The sequence below is a fragment of the Magnolia sinica genome, chromosome 6 (assembly GCF_029962835.1).
Source record: "Magnolia sinica isolate HGM2019 chromosome 6, MsV1, whole genome shotgun sequence".
NCBI classification, from domain to species: domain Eukaryota; kingdom Viridiplantae; phylum Streptophyta; class Magnoliopsida; order Magnoliales; family Magnoliaceae; genus Magnolia; species Magnolia sinica.
Window position 1 is genome coordinate 58,429,100 of NC_080578.1, and position 19,998 is coordinate 58,449,097.

The 19,998-nt window shown below is 39.9% G+C and overlaps 1 pseudogene; it reads right to left on the reverse strand.

Annotated features, from left to right (window-relative positions):
• LOC131249627 (uncharacterized) overlaps positions 1-19,998 on the reverse strand; it is a 147,983-nt pseudogene that overhangs the window by 18,721 nt on the left and 109,264 nt on the right.

The following is a 19,998-nucleotide window of genomic DNA, read 5'->3' on the forward strand; positions in this document are numbered from 1 at the left end:
AGGAAAACCAAAGTTGTTGAATGATTAAAAGGATAAAAATAGTGAAATCAGTCCACCATCGGTAGGAAGAAGGTGTCATCGAATGTCACCTTCGATACCACTGAAGATACCTTCAGTGTTATCGAAGGGACTAAAAAATGTCCAGCAACCTCATGCATGTAATTTAGTATCACCGACTGGGTAGTTCGGTGACACCGATAGCCACCGACGAACAATTTTGGTGCCACCGAAATAGATAGATTTTAGTCAGCAACTTGAGGGATTAATTTGGTACTACCGAATGATATTTCGGTACCACCGAAGCAAGTTCGATGATACCGAACTTGACTTTGGTAGCACTGTAAACTAGCCATTTTATAGTTGTTTTATATCCGTTGGAGCCTTTTTCCTATAAATATGTCTTAAAGAAAATTACAAAAATAGTGGAAATAGGCACCATAGAGTTCTAGTATATCCTAAGCTTATCCTAACCTACCTAGACTGTATCCATATGAGTTCATGTTCTCTTCATTGTGATCCTTCACTCTTATGAGCATTCAAAGCACCTAATTAATGAAGAACATAAACTTGTGCCTTCTCTAGAGTACAAAGACCAAACCAATAAGTATATCATTGGTTCTCTGATACTCTAGAGCGTCCATAGGTTGAATCTCTTAGGAAATCCACTCATTATCCTAGATAGGAGATTCAACCAACTCCCATAACCTTCGTCACCTTTTAGGTACATCTTATGTAAGGTTCTTGATCGCGAAACTGAGCCAACAAGCAAATTCAAGCTACACGATCGGGGGAGCACAAGGAAGATGATTCAAGCTCAAGAAAGCGAAGATCTTACAATCCAAGACAATCTACAAAAGTGAACTCAACCGACAAGTAAGTGTCATAGTTAAGAGTTCAAAGTTTAGTCTCTTCCTCATGTAGGATTGAGGCTAAGAGTTTGCTATCAACAAACTCGATTAGGTTCCTAGTGTGGGACCTTGGCCGGTGGGCCTAAACGTGAGGTGCTTCGTGTGAGACCTTGGCTGGTGGGCCTAAACATGGGTTCTAGGTGTAGGACATTTGCTCTTATGGAAAGCATAAATTTGTGTCCTTAGTGTAGGACTGTAAAGGTTATAGGTGAACCTGTTTAAAACCTTTGATAGTGAAATCTGGTGCACTCTAGGATTGAGTGTGGATACCGGGAGTGGAGTAGGCACGTAGCCGAACCACTATAAATGCTTGTGTTTGGAATGTTCATTTACACATTTGTTTAAGTCATGCTTATATATGCTTAAATGTTTAAATTTGTATACATGATTGGATGAATTCTATTTATTGATAGGAAGCACATTCCACAGACAAGCTCACAATACTAGGCTAGGTATTATATTTCCATATCTTTAGTAGCCTTTGTGATTGGATCTTTTAACTGGTTTGAAAGCCATTAGAGTTATATTGCCGTACTACCTTTAAAATTAAATGATCATTTAAGATAGGCAATCAAGTTTTTTAAATAGGTAGAATTAAAAAGTCTTATTCACCACCCCCCCCCCCCCCCCTCTAGGACATTGCCTCATATTCACTCTTTAGTATCAGTGGTGTAAACCGCAATTTCAATTGGCATCAGAGCAAGTTCCTCTTGAAGGGTTTAACAACCTTGAGGGAGAACTTGACTAAAATGAAAGATACTGATACTGAAGAAATAATTGAATATCAAATCAATGAGGAAAAAGAAGAAGAAGAAAAAGAAAGTATACATGATGCTTATGATCAACTCTACATACATAACATTAGTATACTATAAAAAAAACTTGCCATTTCCGAAAATAGAAATAAAAAATTGTAAAAGGATCTAGATGAAACATCAAAAATAAACAAACAAACGATAAATGATCTTTAGCAATATCATATTGAAAATGACAAGCTTGAAAGAACTTCCATATCCCTTGAATCAGAAAGTTAAAAAATAAAGAAACAAATCAAACTTTTAGAATAAGAAATTAAAGAACTCAAAAATGAAAATCACACACTGAGATTCGATTTAGAGAAGTCTAATCGGTCTGTTGAACTTAGTTATAAATTTTCACAAAGCAGTGAAAAACTGGATAAACTGCTAAGGATGGGAAGAAGTCATAAAGACAAAAGAAGATTAGGCTATGAATCTAGAAAGCCAAGCTCAGCCTCTGCATCACCTGTAAGTATGAAGATTGTTGCATCTACAAGCAACACAAAAATCACTCCAATTTGTCACTCCTGTGGAGACTTGGGACACTACAATTTTGAGTGTCTTGTATTTGGTAAGTCTCACTTCACTTCCAGGTTGGACCATATAGAAAAATCTAAACTAGTAGGAAGAGTAGTCCAAAAAACCAAGAGTCCTTCAAAACATACATCAAATGAAGTTAGAAAATACCCCACTCCACCCAAAATAACTTAAAGCATGGTGGAGCTGTTGAACCAAGTGAATGAACTAAATCAAAGAACCAGGGAACTGATGAAACATGGAAATCTGACACTAATATCTGAAAAATCTAAGCAAGTCCAAAATGAAGATAAAGTGACATCTCCCAAGAAAACTATCGCCAAATGGGTTGTAAATAACAAGAACAACTGCCTTGTAATTCACACTGCAATTACGGTAAGTAGTAGTTCGAAGTGGTATCTTAATAGTGGATGCTCCAGATATATGACAGGTGATGGGACCCACTTTTGTGAGTATTCAAAATTTGATGGTGGGTCAGTCACTTTTGGTGATGGGATCTCGGCCAAGATTGTTGGACAAGGGACAATAGTTGGGTCTGGCTTGCCCAAGATTATAGATGTTCTTTGCGTAGAGGGACTAAAAAACAATCTCCTAAGCATTTCCCAAATATGTGACATTTTATGGATGGGACACTTTCTCTACTGCTTTCAATTACATAACAGTTGTCACTAATACGAAGACTTTTCATAACTAGTTTACCTATGTGATTTGAGATCTTGAACATATTTTTAGAGAAGGTTACAGAATGCAATATAACTCTAAGATTTGGGCATGTCCACTATCGGAATTTGGTGAAGTTAAGCTCAAGAAACTTAGTGAAAGGTCTCCCTAAGATTAGAAAAAAGGAGAAGGTTGTCTGCGATGATTGTCTAAAAAGCAAACAGATACAAGTTAGACACAGAAAGACAACCACCGTAGCAACTTCCAAACCTCTTAACCTATTACACATGGATTTAGTGTGACCTACTAAAGTTGAGAGCCATGGGAAAAAGTGATATTTTTTTGTAGTCGTGGATGATTATTCAAGATTCACTTGGGTTGCCTTTCTTTAGGAAAAATCTAATGCAATTGAAGAATTCTAGAAGTTAATAAAAATGATTCAAAATGAAAAGGGGTATTTCATAAAACGAATCAGGAGTGATCACGATGGAGAGTTTGAGAATGATCAGTTCGAATCATATTGTGATAAGAATGAAATTGGACATGAATTCTCAGCTCCAAAGACACCTCAACAAAATGGAGTGGTAGAAAGGAAAAACAGGGTATTATAGGAAATGGGTTCAGTTATGCTAAACAGTAAAAACATGGCTAAAAGTTTCTGGGTTGAAGCCGTCAACACAGCCTGCTACATAATCAATAGAGTATATCTCAGGGCAGGACTGAACAAGACTCCATATGAATTATGGAGTGGAAAATAGCTTAGCATAAAATATTTTTGTGTCTTTGGGAGTAAATATTATATTCTTAAAGAAAGAGAACATCTAGGCAAGTTTAACTCTAAAAGCGATGAAAGTATTTTTCTTTGATATTCTACTAACAGTTGCGCTTATAGAATATACAATTTAAGGACACTGACCATTCAAGAATATGTCAATGTACTTGTTGATGACCAACCAGATGATAAAAACAGTCTTGAAATTGACCTAGAGGATGAAGTGGACTCATACACAATAGGTAAACTAGATAATAAATCCACCTCACCCCCCGAGCCTTAACCATCGAACAATCTACCATTCATTAAGGATCACCCCATCAATCAAATCATTGGAAATCCTACTGATGGTGTGAAAACTCAATGGCAACTTGAGGACATTATTAGTCATCTATGCTTCACTTCAAAAATAGAGCCTAAAATGTCATAGAAGCTCTCCAAGATGGATTTTGGATAGCAGTCATGCAAGAAGAGCTCCATCAATTTAAAAGGAATGAGGTGTGGTAGCTTGTTCCTAGGCCACATGATACAAATATCATCGGAACCAAATGGATTTCAAAAACAAATCCAATGAATCTGGTAATGTAGTAAGGAACAAGGCTAGACTCGTAGCACAAGGCTACTCACAAATTGAGGGCATAGATTTTGATGAGACATTTGGCCCCTGTAGCTCGCCTTGAGTCTATAAGAATTCTCTTGTCTATTGCGTGTGCATTAAAGTTCAAAATATTTCAAATGGACATTAAGAGCACTTTTCTCAATTGTGTACTTGAGGAAGAAGTGTACATAAAACAACCAAAAAGATTTCTAGATCCTAAATTCCCTCAACACGTATAAAATTTAAGTAAAGCGCTTTATGGTCTGAAGCAAGCTCCCCGAGCATGGTATGAGCGCCTAACGCAATTTTTGTTTGACCATAATTTTTATAGGGGGAGTGTTGATAAGACATTATTTACGTAAAAGACTGGGAATATCTTGCTTATTACCCAAATTTACGTGGATGCTATTATTTTTGGATCCACCTGTGAAGATGCAGCTCATGAATTACAAGTGAGCATGGTTGGTGAGCTAAACTTCTTTCTGGGATTACAAGTGAAACAAATGGCTAATGGAATATTCATATGCCAGTCCAATATGCTAAAGATTTGATTAAAAGATTTGGATTTGATTCTAGCCACACTCATAATACTCCCATGAGCACCACTCTCAAATTTTCTAAAGATATCAATGGGAAGAGTGTAGATCAACACTTGTATCGCAGTATGATCGGTAGTTTACTTTACCTAACCGCGAGTCAGCCAGATATCTCTTTTAGCATTGGTGCATGCACTAGATTTCAGGCTAATCCTAAAGAATCACACTTATTTGTGGTAAAAAGGATCATATGGTTTGTGGCTAGGACTACTGACTACGGCTTATGGTACCCCTTTGACACGTCTACCATTATCGCTGGGTATTCAGATGTCGACTGGACTGGGAACATTGATGATCAAAAATCAACCAGTGGAGGTTTTTATTTCGGTAATTGTCTTGTATCATGGCATAATAAAAGGCAAAATTCAATCTCACTATCCACTGCTGAGGCAGAATACATTGCAGTAGGGAGTTGTTGCGCACAGCTTCTATGGATGAAGAAAATGTTGTTGGATTATGGTATTACACAATCAACAATGACACTCTTTTTTGACAACACAAGTGCCTTTAATATTTCAAAAAATCCATTGCAACATTCTCGCACCAAGCACATAGACATTCGACATCACTTCATTTGTGAACTTATCGAAGAAAACATCATTATATTGGAACATGTGCCTACCGAGCAACAACCCAGCAATATATTAACAAAACCATTAGATGCTAACAAATTTGGAAATCTCTAAAAATCTGTTAAGATACGTGCGATATGACCATAGCAGCCCATTTGCACTAACTGACAAATTTGAGGAATCTTGCCTCAAAATTTTTTTTGAACATATATGTAAATTAAATTTTCTCTCATGAGCTTCACTCACTTTTTGGACATATATGTTATCCATTTTGGTGCTTTTTGAATGTACAAACTCAAAAAAGGAATGTATATACTTGTACATTTTTTAACATAGTGAAAAATTCACTCTTTGAAGGAATTTCAGTAACACCGAACTAACTTTCAGTGATACCAAAATCGGGCAAGGCTATTTATAAGAGTCAGACCCTAATCAGTCCAGTTTTGCCCTAGTTTGTCTTCTTGCTCTCACTGGACTTTGGCTGGAGGTTTTTGCTATGACTCAACCGTTTCAATGGTACTTCCTAAGTAAATCCTTTCCTTTCTCATATTTTGTGGTAGTAGCCTTAAATGCTTCCAACGTAAATCCTCTCCTTCCACCCCTTTCGTCCATTTTCGTCATTCTCCTTCCTTCTCTTCCATGGATGAACAAGAATATACACCACCAAGAGAAGGTCGCTTTAAAAAGAAACATGATAGGGGTGAGTCCTCTAGGATAAAGATAAAGTTATGTGCTGCAAAGAGAGTACGGAGTATTCACCAACATACCCAACGTTCCCACGCACCCTCTCCTACACCGAGTCCCATTGAGGGCCATTTTGCTGCCCAAAAAATTATCTGTGAATGGACTATTTACACCTTATGTAAGACCCGTATCCTAGCCTGTACTGTTCCGTAGGCTTTCGCGGTCCTCCTGATTGAATTTCGGTGACCCGCGACGCGTAAACAGCAGTTGCACACGATCCTAAGTTGTATCCCGTATTTTAAAGTTGGCTTGACCTGAAACTTATATCCTAGAGACCACACCATCACCGTAGTTCCAACGCCGCGTCTCGTGCGACAATGCGACGCTTAGATTATAAGTTGTAGCCCGCGCATTGTAATGACTGTAGACTGCACGTTGCAGGACCCACCTATTGTAATGACACAATTTTCTAAACCATCATGAGGTGATGTGCTAGGTAATCATTTCCTCTTCTTTTCCCAAAACTCAAACACCCTCCCTTACCAAGAAATTAATGATGGCCTTACATCATTATTACAAGCCATGACCTTTGCCTCTCTCTCTCTCTCCTATCTCCCCCTCCCTCGCTCTTTCCATTTGATTTTCCAATGCAAGAGCCATGGACGTCCAATCCATCCCAAAAATCTAACCCTCTCCCACCTTAGATCCCCACCAATCCAACCTCTAGATCACCATCTTCACCGTTAAAAGAGCTTCATAGAAGCATTGGAGTATATGGAGAAAAAAAAAGAGTAAAGTGGGTGCTTCTCTCTCTCTCTATCTCTCTCTCTCTCCCTCTCCTTTCCTGTTTGTATGGTGATAAGGATGATGAGGTATGTGACCCACCTGATCCAGCTAACCTAGGTGAAGAGGATAGCATAATATCAATTTGATCCAACCCTCAGTGGGCCAACACACTAGACCCACCTTGAAGGCATGCCCCACCCAGGGCAGTCCATCCCTGGACGTCCAGTGCCCTTGGACGAAGAGAACACAAATATCAGCTCCTTCCTAGGCTAGTGGGTCTCACACGTGTGGACCCACCTCATACCATCTGGGTCGTCCATCTATTGACGACCAGCAGCCTATAGTTGCTGGATTGACACAGTAAGTTCTGTAGGTCCACCTTGATGTATGTATTCCTCCATGTCGTCCTACCATCCACCCATTTGGCAGCTGTGGGCCCACCCCACACGTGCTGCATGTGTGAGGGGTGGGACCCACCTTGTCTGCATGTGTTGTGTCCAGACCGTCCATATGTCTGGATGTGGTCTTGGACCACCATGATTTATATATTATACTAAGACCGTCTATCCATTTTGGCGTGGCCCGCCATGATTAAGATGGTGGGCCCTATCATGGAGCATGTGTTCATCCACACAGTCCACCGTCCAGAAATGGACAATGGGACCCATTCTATGTGTTTTGTATTCTCCAGCCGTCCATCCCTTCCTGGACATTGGATGGAGTCCCATTAAAATGATATATATATATATATATAATATTATTAATATAATATTATTAATATGAAATATAATATAATATATTATATTATATGGTGGGCCCCACGTGCGACTCACCTGCTGTAATCAGATTAGTGGGTATATCTCATACCACCGGATATAGCTGATGTGATAACTATCAGCTTGATCTGTGGCCAGATCATGGAGTATGTGTTACACGAGCCGTCCATTCATGCAGGGCCCCACCACAATGAACGTGTTTTATCTGAGTCGTCCATCCCTACAGGACCCACGTAATATATGGGTTTATCTGTACCGCCCATCCGTGGCCCCCATGCATGATGTATGTAACTTGCTTCCACACCATCCAGATGGATAGGACGGTGAGACCCACCAGATGTATATATTTTATTCACACCGACTCTGGACAGTGGAAATCCACCCACCTTGATATTTGTGCCACCCATCTCCTACTGGCTGGGGCCACCTTGATGCATGTATTCTATATCACACCATCCATCTCTGGACAGTGTTGCTGTGGGACCATGATGTATGTGTTTTATCTACACCGTCCACCTAGACGATATGACCCACCATGATTTATGTTTTGCTCCACACCATCCACTGTCTAGATGCATGGACGGTGGAGCCTGCCCTGATAAATGGGACCCGCTATTGATGTATTTATTCTATATCCACGCTGCCTATCAGGCGTACCATGCTGCAAATAGTAAGGGTGAATGTCCACCATTGAAACCCTTTTCAGGTTACAAATGTTTTGAACTAATATGAAATTTATTCAGGTCTTTGTGACCTTATTAACAGATTGGAAAATAGCGTTATGGTGGACCCTACCTTGACGATGTGTTGTATTCGACACCGTCCGTCTAGACGATGTGCCGTGGAGCATACCTTGATGTGTGTATTTCCAGACAGTCCATCTGTTTTGGCTGTCGCGTGAGGCCCATATGATGTATTTGAGGCCTAGGTGCAAGGCCCACCTATTGTGTATTCGAGGCCTATGGGCAAGGTCCATTATGATGTATTCGTGGCCTATGGGCAAGGCCCATTGTGATATGTATTAGGACCATGACGCGTGACCCATTTGATGTATTCGAGGCCCAGATACGTGGCCCATTTGATGCATATGAGACCTATGTGTAGGGCCCATATGTTATGTATTTAAGGCCCATGTGCAGGGCCCATATGTTATGTATTTAAGGCCCATGTGCAGGGCCCACCTGTTATGTATTTATGGCCCATTGGTGTGGCCCATCCATGAGGCCCATCATGATGTATTTTTGGCCCATGTGCGGGGCCCACCTATTTATACTTAGCCCATATGATGAGACCTATGTGATGCGGCCCATAGTGATGTGTGTTGGGCCCGTCTGAGCGGCCCATAGTGTTGTGCATTGGGCCCATGTAAGCGACCCATAGTGATGAGTGAGAGGCCCATGCGATGTGGCCCACTTAATGTGTATATGGCCCTTATGTGAGGCCACGAGCTCATTATATGTTTTGGCTCTATATGTAGGCCACTCCTTGGGGGCAATGTTGGTTAGATGCCCACATTGATGGGCAATGATGGTTAGATGTCCACATTGTGACCTTCCCTTAGGCCTGGTTAGGCCCATTCTCATCATTCTTTAGTGGGTTACCCCACTAGATTAGGCCTCATTGATATTGCTTTGTCCATCATCAGTTGTGCATCCAGGGATCCCGCCTTGCGTAGAGGCCGATTCTAATTGGCTATTTTGATTATCGAGGCTGAGGCTGATTGGTGAGGCCGATTCCGTTAGTTGAGGTCGATTGTCAAGGCCGATTTCGATTGTCGAGGCCGAGGCCGATTGCCGAGGTTGATTCCACTAGTCGAGGCCGATTCTGATTGTTGAGGCTGATTTTCGAGGACGAGGCCGATTTTGTTAGTCGAGGCCGATTCTGATTGTCGAGGCCGAGTTCGATTGATGAGGTCGATTCCATTAGTCGAGGCCGATTTCGATTGTCGATTTCAATTGTCTAGGCCGAGACCGATTGATGAGGCTGGTTCTGTTAGTCGAGGTTGATTCGGATTGTCGAAGCCGAGTCCGATTGACGAGGCCAATTCCATTAGTCGAGGCCAATTCCGATTGTCGAGGCTGAGTCTAATTGACGAGGCCGGTTCCGTTAGTCGAGGCTGATTGTCGAGGCCGATTTTGATTGTCGATTCTGATTGTGAGGCCGAGTCCGATTAATGAGGCCGATTCCGTTAGTTGAGGTCGAGTCCAAATGACGAGGCTGATTCAGTTAATCGAGGCCGATTGTCGAGGCTGATTCCAATTGTCAAAGCCGAGTCCGATTGACGAGGCCAATTCCATTAGTCGAGGCCGATTGTTGAGTCTGATTCTGATTGTTGATTCCGATTGTCGAGGCCGATTCCAATTGTCGATTCCGATTGTCGAGGCCGAGTCCGATTGATGAGGCCAATTCTGTTAGTCAAGGCTGAGTCCAATTGATGAGGCTGATTCTGTTAGTCGAGGTCAATTGTTGAGGCTGGTTCCGATTGTCGAGGCCGATTGTCGAGGTCAGATATCGAGGCCGATTGTCGCGGCCCAATATGATGTATATGCTACCCGTGTTTGAGGCCCAATGTGATGTATGTGTGGCTCGTATTTGAGACCCATTTTGATATGTATTCAACCCGTATTTAAGGCCCAATGTGATATATATATATATATATATATATATATATATATATATATATATATGAGGCCTATGTGATGAGGCTCATTGTGATACATTTGAGGGTTAGGCGATGGAGCCCATTATGATGTATGTTAGGCCCATCATAATGTGTATTAAGCTCTTAAGTGAGGCTCATGGTCTTGTATATTTATCCCTTGTGTGAGGTCATGGGCCCACTATATGTTAGGCTCTATTTGGACCATTCCTTGGGGGCAATGTTAGTTAAATGTCCACATTGTCGAGGTTGATTGTCGATGCCGATTATTAATGCCGATTATGAGTATGTGACAACATAGCATCATGATACATGCCCATACGCATCATCTATATGTTTGTTATGAGATGTGGTTGACCATTGCATATTTCATTGGGCAGGTTGTTATGAGACTCCCTGATAAGCGGAGATTGTCTCACATAAGCGCATGGTATGCGAAGGATTGATGAATGACTAGATTGTATGACTCAGGCATCTTGCATTGTGTGTTGTGATTACTGTACGCCCTAGCGACATTAGGGCCTCAGCCTCCACAGACATGTCGTGGGCGACTAGATGGGACACCAAAAAATCTGTTCTAGCATCGGGCTGCTATAGATGGCCCTAGGTGAAAATCCTTAAACCCTCTTGGTACTAGAGGACACCCTAATGTTGAGACCGAGTGGATACATGAGCTCTCGAGTGCCGAATACCAGGAGGCCACGTCTCCCACTGTGTCATGGTCGGTTGGGAGGGGGGTGTGGCCTTACCCGCCCGAGGGTAAGGGGCATTACTAGGCTGAGTTTGACTAGCTCATGAATGGGTCCGCTATTGACGTGCCGGGTAGATATTGGCTGACTACTGGCCAAGCGGATGGTGAGGTCTCTTCCACTTGCATGGTCGCGCGTCAGTGGGCAGCGATTTGTATGTAGAGTGTACTAGACCCCGGTGATGATCGCAGAGAGAAACCATACTGATATGTGGACTTATCGAGTAGGAGTTACATATTCATTCATTCATTCATTCACTATCCACTTGGGATAGTGGTGTGTAACTAATTATTGTGTACCTTCGTAATGGCAAGGATTTCAGTTGGGCGTGCGACTAACCTGAGATCAGGAGTCTACTACATTGAGTTTGGCTATCCAAATTTAGGTATGGGACTGGTTTGGATAGAAGTCCCTTGTGATGGACCCCATAGCCTGCGATACTACTTACTATCATCCCGACTTCACTCCAGCTTGGTCATTTCATTCGCACCGCATATTGCTTGCATCATCAGCATCTGATATTTGGCTTACTGTCCCTGCATTGCATAATTGATCTACATCGCCTCATCAATATATGATATTGTTTTTTATTATATTTTTGCATCACATTGCCTAGATAAGGTTGATCGTATTTATGGGCCTATCAGCATATTTTCACATTGCTCTGATATCGTATGATTTATGATCTTACCAGTAATTCTGATATTGTATGATTTATGGATTTATCAGTAATTCCGCTTACTCTGGTTACTCTGATATTGCTTACTTGGCACTTTCCTTATGCACACACTTTCACCACCCATTAAGCTTTCTATAAGCTCATGCACGATAAATGCGTGCAGGTGGCGTTAGGTTGCAGTAGCGTTGAGCTTGGAGCATGCAGCGGACCTCTGGAGCTTTGATTTTCGATACATGTATTTCCCTTTCAGCATTGTATTCAAATGATTATATTAGTGGATATGTGATAATGATGTTGCCTTTGTGATTTGGGTAAACTTGTAGTTATTCTTCTTATGAGATAAATGTATGTTGGAAAATCCTCCTTGTAGGACCCAAGGATCGGAACCTAGCGTATGCACGCTGGGAGCCAAGAATGGGGTTCTACAGAGGTTGTCGGCACCGGATTCAGCGAGCAGGAATTTTGTGAGCCTGGTTTCCAAGTTTGGGGCGTGACACCTCATGTCTTCAATCTTACAATGTATGCGATACCTTCACAATCGGGGTTGGGACCCGATTTTGTCATTTGGAGGGGTTGTTGATGTAAACCTCATTAAGGCATTCATGTCTCATTGCACACAACTAGATGACCATGACTCTCTGGCCTTTGATGTCCACTAAAGAGGGAAGACCTACCAAGTCACTCCAGCCCGGATAGCTTGTCTTGTTAAAATTCATCTTTACAATGACCGAGCATGAACTCGATATGACAGCCGATGAAAAGCATATTGCTTAGACTGAGTTCCTTTGCAACGGTCACAATGTTGAGTGGTATAAGGGAAATGCTCTCCGAGCAACCAAAATGGCTCATGATTAACGAATCCTCCACGTTATCTTTGTTGTTAATGTCTATCCGCGAGGAGGTAACACCACCGACCTTACACCATTCATGGTCGAAACATTATACAATATCGGCACGGGTGAGCCAATGTGTCTTCCTACCATGATTTGTGATCAACTTGTGTCTACCTTCGAGTCAAACTCTAGTGCAATACCGTTTGGTAGGTTGATCTGACGATTAGCAAACCTGTTCGGGATAAAGGGAGAGCAGAAAATAATTAATAGAGGACCTCACTTCCCCTTGGCTAGCCTTGTCCTCATGTAACTTGGCTTTAGACAAGGACTAAGTTCTCCAATCGACGAGGAAGAAGCCCCGAAAGAAGTCCCTATGCATTAAGAAGAGGTTGCGGCTGCACCTCCTTCCCCTTTTGCCTCTCTAGAGGCCACTCTTGCCCATCTCGGCGAGCAGCAACAAGTGATCAAAGATTGTCAAAGTTGGTTGGAAAGAATGGTTGCTTCTATCCAATGAATTGTGCGACACATTGCAGCCCAACTCTCGTGTCACCAAGATGACTTCGCCGATAGTCCTCTCTGATCTTTTTTCTAGATGGATATTTATCTTGCCTTACACTTAACAGCCTGATATTTTGGAAATCAATTAGGTTGTATACTAATCTGGATTTCATTTGTGGTGTAATATGCCCTGACGGGTTTAATTTTTTTTTATAATGATTTATTCTACCCAATCTTGGGATAGTAATTTTGCTGAATTTATGATAATATCCATTATGCACTTGTTAGATATTTTTTTCATGATTATATTTATTCTACGTAAAATATGGTTTTAACTGATCACGATGATAATTTTTGTCTATACCATTATATGATCTGTCTATCTTATTCTCTAATCCTCTGAATTATCACTTCTCATATGTTATTGGAATATCTCTTGATAAGTTCTTTGCCAATAACTGACTATTCACAACCCCAAGTGTAGGGCTGCGATGTAGTAATAATCTCGGTGAGACCGAGGTCGAATCCATAGGGACTAATCTTGTCCGTATTCTGAAAAAAATTAGAAGAAGAACTAGAAAAAGATGAAAACCTTAATCTGGAGAGTAATTGTGAGAAATTTAATGAAAAACTTAAGAAATTCAAAGGTGGGAAACTAGGGTTTCCAAGGATCCACTTGTAGAGATCAGGGAGATCTATGCTTGATTCAGGTCACACAATTGGAATCAGAATCCCATCATATCCAATTGGAAGATATCTCAGTAAAATCAAATTTAAACTTCCTTTGACCTAGTCCTCAATAGATGAGAGGTGTGAGAACTGGAAGTGATTCCGTCACAAAACCGTGCCTAGGAAACAACGGCAATTTACCAATCTTAAAACCAATCTAAGAGATTTATGAAAGTTAGGGAGGATTCCATCACTCAACCATGCCCATGAGACGATGGTGAACAAGAGGATTTGCTAAATTCACAATCTTGATACATGAAAAGAACATACTTAAAGCTATCATGGATCCATTGGAATTTGAGTCACAATAAACCATTAAAACTGAAAGTATTCTTTATAATCAAACTAGAATCAAAGAGAGTTCAATATAAACATAAATCAAAGCAATAGAAACTTCCCATCACTCTACAAGCTTCACCTTTTATCCCTAGCTAAGAGGTTTACCCAACCATATACATGATTGAACTAGAATCTCTTAATAAAAGCATAAAAATAACTAAGGAAAGGGGAGAAAAACTCTTGGCGACAGCTTCTCCACGCCTTTGCTCCACTCAACAAACCCTAGATGATGCCTAGGAGTCCCTAGGGACCCCTATTTATAGTTTTAGGCATTAACCTTTCGCACCGAGTGGAAATTTCTGAAAACTGTCTCAAATTTACGTAGTCCGTGCAAGTTTTTGCATAACAGTCTATTGGTTGTGGGATGTCCTCGACCAGTTGAGCAGGATGGAAATTTAGTTGTTTTACTCGCTGGAGTTTGAGTCGAGGCATCTCGATCAGTCGAGCAGTGTCTAGGACTGGTCACGCGTAGCTTGGACTGGTCGTGCAGAGGCTAGGACTAGTCGAAGATTACGCAATTTCACTTCAAAACTCTGATTTTCTTCATTCTTGACTTGATTTTCTTGAATCTTCAGTGTGTGCATTCTTCATTCTTGGTCTTGGTGATTCTTGAGCATTAAATCAATATTTTTAACATCCTTTTTAATCCAAGCTCTTGAATTCACCTTGAAACACAAACATGATTAAAATAAAATATTCAGCATTATCATGTTCATAAAACCAAGTAATAAATAAGGTCCAATATGCAATATTTGACCCTTAACACAATCCCCATCCAGCATTTTGCTAGTCCCGACCAAAGTATGCAAAAAATATTTAAAACACAGGATAATTTCTATAAGCTCAAGTGGTTTTTGAAAAACAATCCAGATAATAGATTTCTAATATACATCAATGTTAAGCATTACTTTCTCCTAACTCCAGCACATGGTAAATTTCATAATCAAGTTAAAGGTATTAATCCTTCAATTGGAGCAATTCTAAACATCGAGTTCCATGTGTGCATAGTGAATCCTAAACTTATCACAATCAAAGGTTGAATTCTCTATTTTTATGATAACATTGATAATCAAAGGAGCATTCAGGATAACCATAACCTAAACCAAAATTTGCCTTACAGTTCATCTTTTCATTCTTTTGGCTTTTGATTTTTCCATCGATGGCTTTCACGCTATGTCAACCTTTTTAAAGATCTTTAATAGGTAGCCGTTTTTTTATGCCAACTGTTTCTTAGCTTGGTATTCTCTCTCTCTCTCTCTCTCTCTCTCTCTCTCTCTCTCTTTATTTCCTTTTTTTCCAATTTGAACATGATGGACAAATTCCCTAGGTTGGTTCCTTCCATGCTTAATAATAACAAAGTTAATGAAATGGCGAAGCTATATGTCCTAGGGGAGGGGGGGTGAATAGGACAATGGCAAATTTAAACAATAACAGCGGAATATAAATAAATAAAAGATAGCACTATTAATAAATCACTATATTGGAATGTAAAGCAACCTCAAAAAAAGAGCTTGATATCAATGTTGTTCTAAGGACAACCTTACACCATAAAAACCAAAGGTTTATAGCAGGACAACCTTATTTTTAGAACAAATTGAATATCAAAAATTCAAACAGAAAGGAAACAAATGAAATAGCAAGAAATAAATTCTAAACTATTACAACATTCCCCATATTGCTTGAAATGTAAATATTATGACATTCACATTCACATATACATCCCACAAATCTGAATGATTAAAGATAGAAAATATAAATCACACATCCACAAAACACAAAGAGTTGTGGTTCACTTGTGTGTACACCAACTGTTAAAAACAGCCACACAGATGGCTACTCCACTCCTAATATCCTCACACAGGGGATATTAGTGTTCACTATCAAAATAGGATTTCACAGGTTCACCCAAAACCTTCACAATTGTGTCTTTTTAGAAAAGGGCTTACACAATTTAAAAACCCTCACTTCTGAGTTTTCTGGCTCTCCTCAGATAACCAACACAATGAGATTTTTCTAGTTTAATCTCAAATAAAACTAAAATGGAAATTTACATAAATGTAAAATACCTAGATTTCTCCTTTTGTTGCAGCTCAGAAGAACCAATCGGAGTAGAAGATCAAATGTAGAAGTTCAAAGTCCAATACTCACTTTAAAATGGTTCTAGGTTCTAAATGATTTTAAATTAAACCAGTTAGGCTAGCTATATTTGATTTTGATTCCAAGAAGAAGGAATATCACAATTCCTCTTTTCAATTAAGATTGGAATGTAGAAACAAAATCAAATTAATAAAGCTAACAAAAGAGAATATAGATTATGCACAAAGTAGCTTAGAATGAACACAAACTTATCTCTGAGTGATCCCTTGATTTTACTTGAATTGAGTTATAAAACTCTGAAATTCGTGCTCTATTTATAGTTGCAGAAACTCGGCTACGACTAGTCCTGAGGACACTATGACTAGTCGTAGGAGAAACGGATTTTTGAATTTTTAAGCGCGATCGGATAAAACCGTTCTACGACTGGTCGTAAGCCCTCTACGACTGGTCGTAGCATACCCACGACTGGTCGTAGGACTCAAAGATTGGTTGTTGTAGTTTGAGTCATAGAACCAGGACTGGTCGTAGGACGAGTTGACACTGTTCACACGACCGGTCGAATAGAGTGCAGGACTGGTTGTGGACAAATAAAAAATTCTGAAAAATTGCAACCAACTTAGGACTGGTCTTCGAATTTCTTGGACTGGTCGAGGTAGTGCTAGGACTAGTCGAACAAGATTCAAGACTAGTCTTAAAACAGTCCAATTCCATGTAAAATGATTCAATTGAATTATGTATTCAAAATGACCTACCCTAAGGACAATCTAAGGTCAATCATTCCTTAAAAGTGAGGTATGAACATCGAGACTTCATATCTTCAAATGATAGATGACCTTTGAAGACTGTGAAGCTTGAGATCTTTGAACTTGATGTAGCACTGAACATGAGATCTTCTATAGCTTCAATAACAATTCATCTTGTGTTGTACACTGACTTGAGTCTTGAGCAAGATCACTTCTACTGTTGTAGCTTGTACTTGCATTTCTTGAAGTAGTTTGAAGTAGTTCTTCGTTCTTGACTTGAAGTAAAGTTCTTAGAGTGGTGATGCAATGTCTTGAACATTTATAACGATGAACAACGCAAGACATAGATTGAGGTTTTGGCACCACAAAATTTGACAACTAAAGGAGCATAAAACCATAGCACTTACAATCTCCCCCTTTGTCAAATTTGTGACAAAACACTCAACAATAATGTAACCAATATGAATACAAAAAAATATGCACAGGTTATAAAAGAAAAAACTAGTTACAGCCTGGTTAAAGAATCATGCACCAGTTGTCATCTCACATCAAGATGAAGTAGGTAGAACACCTCCTTACTTACTCCCCCTGAGTAGCACACATATATCCAAAAAAATGCTATAAAAAATGCTACTCTACCATAGTCCATATTCCATCAACATATCAATTCATATGTAAAACTGTATAAATTCTCCCCCTTTTTGTCACAATATGACATAGGAAGAAGAAAAATGGAAAAAGATAATAAACATGAGTTATCAAGGAGTCAAGATATAAGAAAATTAAAGTCTGCATACCATGAACTAGTTGAAATAAAGTCAGCAAGCTACAGTCAGCAAACCAAATAAAGTAGGATTAAGTAGGATCAAGTTGATGAAGGCCCAACTACAACCCACCAAAAGTAGACTTAAAGTTATTACAGACCATAGAGTAAATCACTTAATTAGATTTTGAGGAAGGAGCAAGTATGGTAGGATCAAGTTGATGAAGGCCCTTGTTTGAGCGCCTAAGATACTTGCGCATATATTTAAATCATAAATCATGGGCAACATTCATATTCTCTACCTTCTCCTCAAGTGCACGTAGACGCGCATCAAACTCAGATGGTTCATAATCAGGATCATTAACAAAATCAGACTCAATTTCATCAAAAATATCATCCATGTTTATGTCATCAGGAGGAAGATCATCAACTTCTTCTTCATTCCCAGCTTCAGCTCCATCACCACCAACATCCACTTGGCTAGGAGTCAATTCCAATTTCATCTTCTTTATATTTGAGTTGTTAAAAATAAGATGATGGATGGGAGCCTCTCCAACAAGCATAACAACCAACATATGAAAAGCTAAAATAGTCATAAGATAGGCATATGGAATATCATTATGACCTGGATGGAGATGAAACTGAATGATGGAATGACATATTAAAGATGGAAGACAAACTTTAGTACTAGAGATGACATAGTGCAAAACACGAACCATAAAGGAAGTTAGTTCTATTTTATTACCAGAACGTGGATACCAATTTGAAGTAAAAATTCTATGGAGGACTCTGTATCTGGGTAACAAGTATTTTGAGGGGAACGCATTCCCTTTATGAGTCCATTGCACATCCATATTACATAATGCTCTGGTGAGCATTCATTTTTCTGATTCTGAGGGTTTTTCAATTAGAATATGAATACGAATACCCTCATCATTAATAGGTATTTCCATAAGGCCAGATATTAGATGACAATCTACATCAAAAGGGCCTTCTCTAGCATCTATTTTAAATGTTAAATTCTCAGCAGAAAAATCAGAGATACATGCGAACATGGACTGGGCAATAAATTGGTATGTAGGCCCACCCTAATGTAAGATGTTATCCCATCCTACAGATTGGAGGAGTGGAATGATACCAAAAGGAGCAATGTGGTTAAGATCAACAATTCTTTCAACAATAACCTTGCGTAAACGTAAATCCCGTACATATGAGAGATCATTTTTGGGTGACCGAAGATGGCGCCAAGTTATTGGAGTAGATCTAGAAGAAGATGGAACACGGGCTGTTTTCTTTTTCCCTTTAGCATCCATTGGCAACAAGAAATTCAAAGAACTAAGCAGAAGTAAAAGATGAGAAATGGGTTTTCACAAAATCAGAAATTTGAGAAGAAAACCCCAAATAACCCAACAAAGCTTGAAATCAAGCACTCCAATGATGAGATTGAAGCAAATGGACCATGAATCTACAAGAAAGACTGATAAAATGCACTAACCTTGATGAATCACACTGTAGGGTTCGACTAGTCGTGCCACAACTTGTTGGAGAGTAAGATAGAAATGAGGAAGATGAAGATTTTCTCCAAATAAAAGAGGCCAGCGTGCTCCACGACTGGTCTTAAGCTGTCCTCGACCGATCGTACCAGGACCGGTCGAGTACACCCACGACTGGTCAACCTACACTAGTGTAGCCTAGCTGTGGTCCCCAGTTAGGTTGGTGATGAGCCTTTGAAAATAAACTGCCAGTTAGTAGGGCGTTGGTGGAGTGACCTCGAGTATACACTAGGACTACACTAAGGTGACGAACCTTTCCATAGTAACCTTGAGTATAACTAGGCCTATGTTGACCGTGACGAGCCTCTCCGTAGCGACCTAGAACTACCATCGTATGTGATTAACTAGGATGACGACCCTAGATGGATCATTGTTTGGGTAAATGATATAAAGGGAGGTACCTTAGCTTTCCAAACTTGCTGTATGAATATGCTTAATTAAGAACTTGACTAATCACGCACATGCACCGCATTATATGTGCCTTTGGCATTGGAGTTAAGCACAGCGGTAGTGTTGCATGCCGCGATTGTGAGATGATGTTGCAGAGGGAGTGTAGGCGAGGGCATACATCATTATCGCATTTCATTCTTGCATTAACAAGAGTACTTAGGACATGATTGTTGTACTGCTTTATCATTACTGCTTGACTGAATTGATAACATGTTAACCT